Source organism: Salvelinus sp. IW2-2015, linkage group LG35, assembly GCF_002910315.2.
Source record: "Salvelinus sp. IW2-2015 linkage group LG35, ASM291031v2, whole genome shotgun sequence".
NCBI lineage: Eukaryota > Metazoa > Chordata > Actinopteri > Salmoniformes > Salmonidae > Salvelinus > Salvelinus sp. IW2-2015.
The window spans coordinates 20,863,614-20,873,569 of record NC_036874.1 but is presented as its reverse complement, the minus strand read 5'-3'; positions in this window follow the sequence as shown (position 1 = coordinate 20,873,569).

The window sequence follows — 9,956 nt, the reverse complement described above, 5'->3', positions numbered from 1 at the left end:
CTATCACCTTAAATGCACTACGTTTTTCATATTGGACATGCAGTATCAGTCAAAATTTGGACACACCTACTCATTACAGGGTTTTTTATTTGTGCTATTTTCTTAATTGTAGAATAATAGTGAAGACATCAAATCTACGAAATAACATATGGAATCAGTGTTAAAAAAATCTACATATTTGAGATTCTTCAAAGTAGCCACTCTTTGCCTTGATGACAGCTTTGCACACTCTTGGTGTTCTCTCAACCAGCTTCATGAGGTAGTCACCAGGAATGCATTTAAGTTAACAGGTGTGTTAATTTGTGGAATTTCTTTCCTTAATGCGTTTGAGCTAATCAGTTGTGTTGTGACAAGGTATACAGAAGGGCTCTATTTGGTAAAAGACCAAATCCATATTATGACAAGAACAGCTCAAATAAGCAAAGAAAAACAACAGCCACTCATTACTTTCAGACATGGTCAGTCAACATGGAAAATTTCAAGAGCAGTAAAAAAAACTTTAAGCTCTATGATGAAACTGGCTCTCATGAGGACCGCCACAGGAAAAGTAGACCCAGACTTACATCTGCTGCAGAGGATAAGTTCATTAGCGTTACCAGCCTCAGAAATTGCAGCCCAAATAAATGCTTTAGAGTTCAAGTAACAGACACATCTCAACATCAACTGTTCAGAGGAGACTGCGTGAATCAGGCCTTCATGTTTGAGTTGCTGCAAAGAAACCACTACTAAAGGACACCAATAAGAAGAAGAGACTTGTTTGGGCCGAGAAACACAAGCAATGGATATTAGACCGGTGGAAATCTGTCCTTTAGGTCTGAGTCCTAATTTGAGATTTTTGGTTCCAACTGCCATGTCTTTGTGAGACGCAGAGTAGGTGAACGGATGATCTTTGCATATGTGGTTCCCATCGTGAAGCATGGAGGAGGTGTGATGGTGCTTTGCTGGTGACACTGTCCGTGATTAATTTAGAATTCAAGGCACTCTGCAGTAACACACCATCCCATCTGGTTTGCGCTTAGTGGGACTATCATTTGTTTTTCAACAGGACAATGACCCAAAACACACCTTCAGGTTGTGTAAGGACTATTTGACCAAGGAGAGTGAAGGAGTGCTGCATCAGATGACCTGGCCTCCACAATCCCCCGACCTCAACCAAATTGAGATGGTTTGGGATGAGTTGGACTGCAGAGTGAAGGAAAAGCAGCCAACAAGCGCTCAGCATATGTGGTAACTCCTGATGGAAGACTGATGGAAAAGCATTCATCATGAAGCTGGTTGGGAGAATGCAAACCTGTCATCAAGGCAAAAGATGGCTACTTTGAAGAATCTCAAATATAAAATATATTTTAATTTGTTAAAAACTTTTTTGGTTTTACACGTGGCCTGCTGGAGGTCATTTTGCAGGGCTCTGGCAGTGCTCCTCCTTGCACAAAGGCGGAGGTAGCGGTCCTGCTGCTGGGTTGTTGCCCTCCTACGGCCTCCTCCACGTCTCCTGATGTACTGGCCTGTCTCCTGGTAGCGCCTCCATGCTCTGGACACTACGCTGACAGACACAGCAAACCTTCTTGCCACAGCTCCCATTGATGTGCCATCCTGGATGAGCTGCACTACCTGAGCCACTTGTGTGGGTTGTAGACTCCGTCTCATGCTACCACTAGAGTGAAAGCACCGCCAGCATTCAAAAGTGACCAAAACATCAGCCAGGAAGCATAGGAACTGAGAAGTGGTCTGTGGTCACCACCTGCAGAACCACTCCTTTATTGGGGGTGTCTTGCTAATTGCCTATAATTTCCACTTTTTGTCTATTCCATTTGCACAACAGCATGTGAAATTTATTATCAATCAGTGTTGCTTCCTAAGTGGACAGTTTGATTTCACAGAAGTGTGATTGACTTGGAGTTACTTTGTGTTGTTTAAGTGTTCCCTTTATTTTTTGAGCAGTGTATATATATACACACTTTTTTCTCACAAAAGTAGCGCACTGGGCCTTTACCTGTCCTTTATTAGTGGACAGATATAGCCGGCTATAGCATGGGCCAAAAAAAGTGCAGCACCCCCACCCGCAAACATATTCCCGTGGCTATGGACGCACTTGATATTGTGTGCCGAGCAGAGAATCAGAGATGAAGGGCGGCATCAGGCACACATTGATATATAGCCTAATAAGCAACTAATTTTAAAACACTGAAGTATTGAAATTTCATAATTTCCAAATGACTGTGCATTCGGAAAGTATTCAGACCCCTTGACTTTTTCCACTTTGATATTTTCAGGCTTATTTTAAAATTGATTCAATTAATTTTCTTCCTCAATCTAAACAATACCCCATAATGACAAATTGAAAACAGGTTTTTTGAAGTATTCAGACCCTTTGCTAAGAGACTCGAATTTGAGCTCAGGTGCATCCTGTTTCCAATGATCATCCTTGATGTTTCTACAACTTGATTGGAGTCCACCTGTGGTAAAATTACATTGATTGGATATGATTTGAAAAGGCGCATCCTGTCAATATAAGGTCCCACAGTTGACTGTGCATGTCAGAGCAAAACCAAGCCATGAGGTCGATGGAATTGTCCGTAGAGCTCCGAGATAGGATTGTGTCGAGACACAGATCTGGGGAAGGGTACCAAAATATTTCTGCAGCATTGAAGGTCCCCAAGAACACAGTGGCCTTCATAATTCTTAAATGGTAGAAGTTTGGAACCACCAAGACACTTCCTAGTGCTGGCCGCCAGGCCAAACTGATCAATCAGGGGAGAAGGGCCTTAGTCAGGGGGATGACCAAGAACCCGATGGTCACTCTGACAGAGCACTAGAGTTCCTCTGTGGAGATGGGAGAACCTTCCAGAAGGACAACCATCTCTGCAGCACTCCATCAATCGGGCCTTTATGGCAGAGTGGCCAGACAGAAGCCACTCCTCAGTAAAAGGCACTACAGCCCTCTTGGAGTTTTCCAAAAGGCACCTAAAGACTCAGACCATGAGAAACAATATTCTCTGGTCTGATGAAACCAAGATTGAACTTTTTGGCCTGAATGCCAAGCGTCACATCTGGAGGAAACCTTGCATCATCCCTACAGTGAAGCATGGTGGTGGCAGCATCATGCTGTGGGGATGTTTTTCAGCGACAGGGACTGGAAGACTAGTCAGGATCGAGGGAAAGATGATCAGACCAAAGTACAGAGAGATCCTTGATGAACACCTGCTCCAGAGCGCTTAGGACCTCATACTGAAGGCGAAGGTTCACCTTCCAACAGGACACACAGCCAAGACAACGCAGGAGTGGCTTTGGGACAAGTCTCTGAATGTCCTTGAGTCTCCCAGCCAGAGCCCGGACTTGAAACCGATCGAACATCTGTGGAGAGAACTGAAAATAGCTGTGTAGCAACGCTCCCCATCCAACCTGATGGAGCTTGAGAGGATCTGCAGAGACGAATGGGAGAAACTCCCTAAATACAGGTGTGCCAAGCTTGTAGCGTCATACCCAAGAATACTCGAGACTGTAATCACTGCCAAAGGTGCTTCAACAAAGTACTGAGTAAAGGGTCTGAAAACATATGTAAATGTGATAGTATTATTTTTTTTTTATATAAATTTGCAAAATGTTTAAAAACCTGTTTTTGCTTTGTCATTATGGGGTATTGTGTGTAGATTGATAAAAAAAATACATTTTAGAATAAAGCTGTAACGTCACAAAATGTGGAAAAAGTCATACGAAGACTTGAGGATGTAATCGCTGCCAACGGTGCTTCAATAAAGTACTGAGTAAAGGGTCTGAGTACTTATGTAAATGTGAGTTTATTTGTTTAAATAAATTTGCAAAAAAAATATTTTTTAAATGTTTTGTCATTATGCGGTATTGTTTGTAGTTTGATGAGGGGGGAAAATGATTTAATCCATTTAAGAATAAGGCTGTAACGTAACAAAATGTGGAAAAAGTCAAAGGGTCTGAATACTTTCCGAATGCTCTGTACATGACCCTCTCCTGGACTAGATGATTAAAAAAAAGCTAAACCCTATCCTTGACTGGAATTGAAAAAGTATGACCCTCCCCCATTTTCCTCCAGGTACCCATTCTGTACATTTCGATCCATCCCTTATCGAGTAGCCAATCAGCTTAAATCCAATGGTTTTCTCATACTGGAAATACATATTGCACCTCACACAATTATCTGTCCGGTATGTCGTTGTAAAGGGTCCATTCTACTCAGGAGCACTTCTAATTTCTAAATCCACAGAGTTTACACACAGAGGAGTTTTGCTGCTCTTTTTGCGGCCCTTATAGTGGCCCATAAGCTTAAATCCAATTGTTTTTCCATATTGGACATAGTGCCTTAGGGAAGTATTCAGACTCCTTTACTTTTTCCACATTTTGTTAGGTTACAGTCTTGTTCAAAAATGTATCAAATAGTCCCCCCCCCTCAATCTACACACAATACCCCATAATGACAAAGCAAAAACTGTTTTTGACATTTTTGACATTTTTTTTTTACTGAAATCATATTGACATAAGTATTCAGACCATTTACTTAGTTTTTTAAAGACTCAAGTATGACACTACAAGCTTGGCACTCCTGCATTTGTGGAGTTTCTCCCATTCTTCTCTGCAGATCCTCAAGTTCTGTCAGGTTGGATGGGGAGCGTTGCTGCACAGCTATTTTCAGGTCTCTAGAGATGTTCGATCGGGTTCAAGTCCGGGTTCTGGCTGGGCCACTCAAGGACATTGAGACTTGTCCCGAAGCCACTCCTGCATTGTCTTGGCTGTGTGCTTAGGGTCGTTGTCCTGTTGGAAGGTGAACCTTTACCTCAGTCTGAGTTCCTGAGCGCTCTGGAGCAGATTTTCATTAAGGATCTATACTTTGCCTTGATCCTGATTTGTCTCTCAGTCCCTGCCGCTGAAAAACATCCCCACAGCATGATGCTGCCACCACAATGCTTCACCGTGGAGTTGGTGCCAGGTTTCCTCCAGACGTGACTCTTGGCATTCAGTCCAAAGACTTCAATCTTGGTTTCATCAGACCAGAGAATCTTGTTTCTCATGGTCTGAGAGTCTTTAGGTGCCATATCTCAAGACTGGCCAATAAAAAGACTGGACAGAGGACCTCTGCCTAGAAGGCCAGCATCCCGGAGTCACCTCTTCACTGTTGACGTTGAGACTGGTGTTTTGAAGGGTAATCTCTTCATAGTCATGAAGCTGCCAGTTGAGGACTTGTGAGGTGTCTGTTTCTCAAACTAGACACTCTAATGTACTTGTCCTCTTGCTCAGTTGTGCACCGGGGCCTCCCACTCCTCTTTCTATTCTGGTTAGTGCCAGTTTGTGCTGTTCTGTGAAGGGAGTAGTACACAGCGTTGTACGAAATCTTCAGTTTCTTGGCGATTCCGCCCATGGAATAACCTTCATTTCTCAGAACAAGAATAGACTGACAAGTTTCAGAAAAAAGTTATTTGTTTCTGGCCATTTTGAGCCTGTAATCGAACCCACAAATGCTGGTGCTCCAGATACTCAACTAGTCTAAACAATGCCAGTTTGTATTGCTTCTTTAATAAGAACAACAGTTTTCAGCTGTGCTAACATAATTGCAAAGGGGTTTTCTAATGCTCAATTAGCCTTTTAAAATGATAAACTTGAATTAGCTAACAACATGTCATTGGAACACAGGAGTGATGGTTGCTGATAATGGGCCTCTGTACGCCTATGTAGACATTCCATTAAAAACAAAAATCTGCCGTTTCCAGCTACAATAGTCATTTACAACATTAACAATGTCTACACTGCATTTCTGATCAATTTGATGTTATTTTAATGGATGAAAAAATTTGCTTTTCTTTCAAAAACAAGAACATTTCTAAGTGACCCCAAACTTTTGAACGGTAGTGTATTTCAGTTTTATATTTAATTTATTTGCAAAAGTTTCTAAACCTGTTTTCGCTTTGACATTAGGGGGTATTGTGTAAAGATTGCTGATTTTTTAAATCAATTTTAGAATAAGTCTAACAAAATGTGGAAAAAGTCAAATGGTCTGAATACTTTCCGAAGGCCCTGTACATATTGCCATTTTCTGTATATTGTGTTGCAGTTAAAGGGTTGTCCATTCTACTCAGGAGCACCTGTAGTTTCCAAATCCACAGAGTTTACACCCTCAAGGGTGTCACTGCTATCGTTGTGGCCTTTTAAGAGTGGGAAATCAGTTTACATCAATATATTTGCATAGTAGATAGCTAGGTTTTATTTACACATACATGTTGCACAATAGATCAATAACTAAACTATTTACACAGAAATGTACTATAAAACAGCTGGAATAATAGCACACAAAAAAACAACAGCAAAACCTACAATAATCAGACTTAGGAACTAGTACTTATTAATCAGGGCTGGTTCAACCTGCTCTTAAGGACCCACAGGGTGTGCAAGCCTTTGTTCAAGTCCAGTTCTGCATACATGTTTCTACTAAAAAGCTGATTAGTTGTGCCAGGTTTGGTAGAACGGGGCTTGAACATGAAGCCACCCTTGATACAAAATGCTAACATCATAAACTGCTTGGAAAAAGATAAGTCTTTAGACAAGTACAAAAGTCCTAAAATCTATGCATTCAAACTTTTGCTAATACATTTCATAAGTAAAACTTAATATTCTGAATTTGGAAACTAGAAGTGCTCTTGAGTATTTAACCTTTATTTAACTAGGAAAGTCAGTTAACAACAAATTCTTATTTACAATGACGGCCTATTAAAAGGCAAAAAGCCTCCTGCGGGAACGGGGTCTGGGATAATAGATTTTTTTTAAAAATACAAATATAGTACAAAACACACATCACAACAAGAGAGACACCACAACACTACATAAAGAGAGACCTAAGACAACAACAATAGCATGGTATCAACACAACATGGTAGCAACATAACATGGCAGCAGCACAACATATGGTACAAACATTATTGGACACAGACAACAGTACAAAGGGCAAGAGGGTAGAGAGAACAATACATCACACGAAGCAGCCACAACTGTCAGTAAGAGTGTCCATGATTGAGTCTTTGAATGTAGAGATGGAGATAAAACTGTCCAGTTTGAGAGTTTGTCGTTCCAGTCGCTAGCTGCAGCGAACTGAAAAGACGAGCGATCCAGGGACGTGTGTGCTTTGGGGACCTTTAATAGAATGTGACTGGCAGAACGGGTGTTGTATGTGGAGGATGAGGGCTGCAGTAGAAATCTCAGATAGGGAGGAGTGAGGCCTAAGAGGGTTTTATAAAAAAGCATCTACCAGTGGGTTTTGCGATGGGTATACAGAGATGACCAGTTTACAAAGGAGTATAGAGTGCAGTGATGTGTCCTATAAGGGCCTTATGATTAACGACCCATGGTGTAATCACAACAACATACAGGAACTCAAGTCCTTTTGTTCACCTGACCTAGAATTCCTTACAATTAAATGCCGACCGCATTATCTTCCAAGAGAATTCTCTTCGATCCCTGAACTAAATGCCCCCCCCTTTTCCCTCCAAACGTAACGATGGTCACTATGGCGAAACAGTTCTATTTTTGTTTCATCAGACCAGAGGACATTTCTCCAAAACGTACGATCTTTGTCCCCATGTGCAGTTGCAAACCGTAGTCTGGCTTTTTCATGGCGGTTTGGAGCAGTGGCTTCTTCCTTGCTGAGCGGCCTTTCAGGTTATGTCGATATAGGACTTGTTTTACTGTGGATAAAGATACCTTTGTACCTCTTTCCTCCAGCATCTTCACAAGGTCATTTGCTGTTGTTCTGGGATTGATTTGCACTTTTCGCACCAAAGTACGTTCATCTCTAGGAGACAGAACGCGTCTCCTTCCTGAGCGGTGTGATGCCTGCGTGGTCCCATGGTGTTTATACTTGCGTACTATTGTTTGTACAGATGAACATGGTACCTTCAGGCGTTTTGAAATTGTTCCCAAGGATGAACCAGACTTGTGAAGGTCTACACTTTTTCTGAGGTCTTTGCTGATTTCTTTTGATTTTCCCATGATGTCAAGGAAAGAGGCACTGAGTTTGAAGGTAGGCCTTGAAATAAATCCACAGGTATACCTCCAATTGACTCAAATGATGTCAATTAGCCTATCAGAAGCTTCTAAAGCCATGACATAATTTCTGGAATTTTCCAAGCTGTTTAAAGGCACAATCAACTTAGTGTATGTAAACTTCTGACCCACTGGAATTGTGATTCAGTGAATTATAAGTGAAATAATATGTCTGTAAACAATTGTTGGAAAAATTACTTGTCATTCACAAAGTAGATGTCCTAACAGACTTGCCAAAACTATAGTTTGTGGTTGAAAAACGAGTTTTAATGACTCCAACCTATGTGTATGTAAACTTCGACTTCAACTGTATGCAATGCTGTTCATTGACTACAGCTCAGCATTTAACACCATAGTACCCTCGAAACTCATCGTTATGCTCGAGACTCTGGGTCTCGACCCCCCCCCCCCGTGCACTGGTTCCTGACTTTGACGGGCGCCCCCGGTGGTGGGAAACAACATCTCCACCCTGCTGATCCTCAACACTGTGGCCCCACAGGGTGCGTTCTCAGCCCTCTCCTGTACTCCCTGTTCACCACATGACTGCATGGCCATGCACGTTTCCAACTCAATCATCAAGTTTGCAGATGACACTAACAGTGGTAGGCCTGATTACAAACAACAACGAGACGGCCTACAGGGAGGAGGTGAGTGCCCTCGGAGTGTGGTGCTCCACATCAACAAAACAAAGGAGATGATCGTGGACTACAGGAAACAGCAAAGGGAGCACCCCCCCATCTAAATCGACAGGACAGTAGTGGAGAAGGTGGAAAGTTAAGTTCCTCGGCGTACACATCACGGTAAACCACACAGACAGCGTGGTGAAGAAGGTGCAACACGCGCCTCTTCAACCTCAGGAGGCTGAAGAAATTTGGCTTGTCATCTAAACACTCACAAACTATTACAGATGCACAATCGAGAGCATCCTGTCGGGCTTGTATCACCGCCTGGTACGGCAACTGCTCCGCCCACAACCGTAAGGCTCTCCCAGAGGGTAGTGAGGTCTGCACAACGCATCACCGGGGGCAACACTACCTGCCCTCCAGGACACCTACACCACCCGATGTCACAGGAGGCCATAAAAATCATCAAGGACAACAACCACCCGAGCCACTGCCTGTTCACCCCGCTATCATCCAGAAGGCGAGGTCAGTAGCAGGTGCATCAAAAGCAGGGACCGAGAGAACTGAAAAACAGCTTCTATCTCAAGGCCATCAACTGTTAAACAGCCACCACTAACATTGAGTGGCTGCTGCCAACATACTGACTCAACTCCAGCCACTTTAATGATGGAAATGATGGAAAAATATATCACTAGCCACTTTAAACAATGCTACTTATTAATATAATGTTTACATACCCTACATTACTCAACTCATATGTATATGTTATATACTGTACTCGATATCATCTACCTGCATCTTTATGTAAATACATGTATCACTAGCCACTTTAAACTATGCCACTTTGTTTACATACCCTACATTACTCATCTCATATGTATATACTGTACTCGATACCACTCTACTGCATCTTGCCTATGCGTTCTGTACCATCACTCATTAATATATCTTTATGTATCATATTCTTTATCCCTTTACATTTGTGGTGTAAAGGTAGTAGTTTTGGAATTGTTAGGTTAGATTACTCGTTGGTTTATTACTGCATTGTTTGGAACTAGAAGCACAAGCATTTCACTACACTCGCATTAACATCTGCTAACCATGTGTATGTGACCAAAGAAAATATGATTTGATTTGAGGTTGTTGGCCAAGATCTCGCGATACATGGCCCCATCCATCCTCCCCTCAATACGATGCAGTCGTCCTGTCCCTTTGCAGAAAAGCATCCCCAAAGAATGATGTTTCCACCTCCATGCTTCACGTGGGATGGTGTTC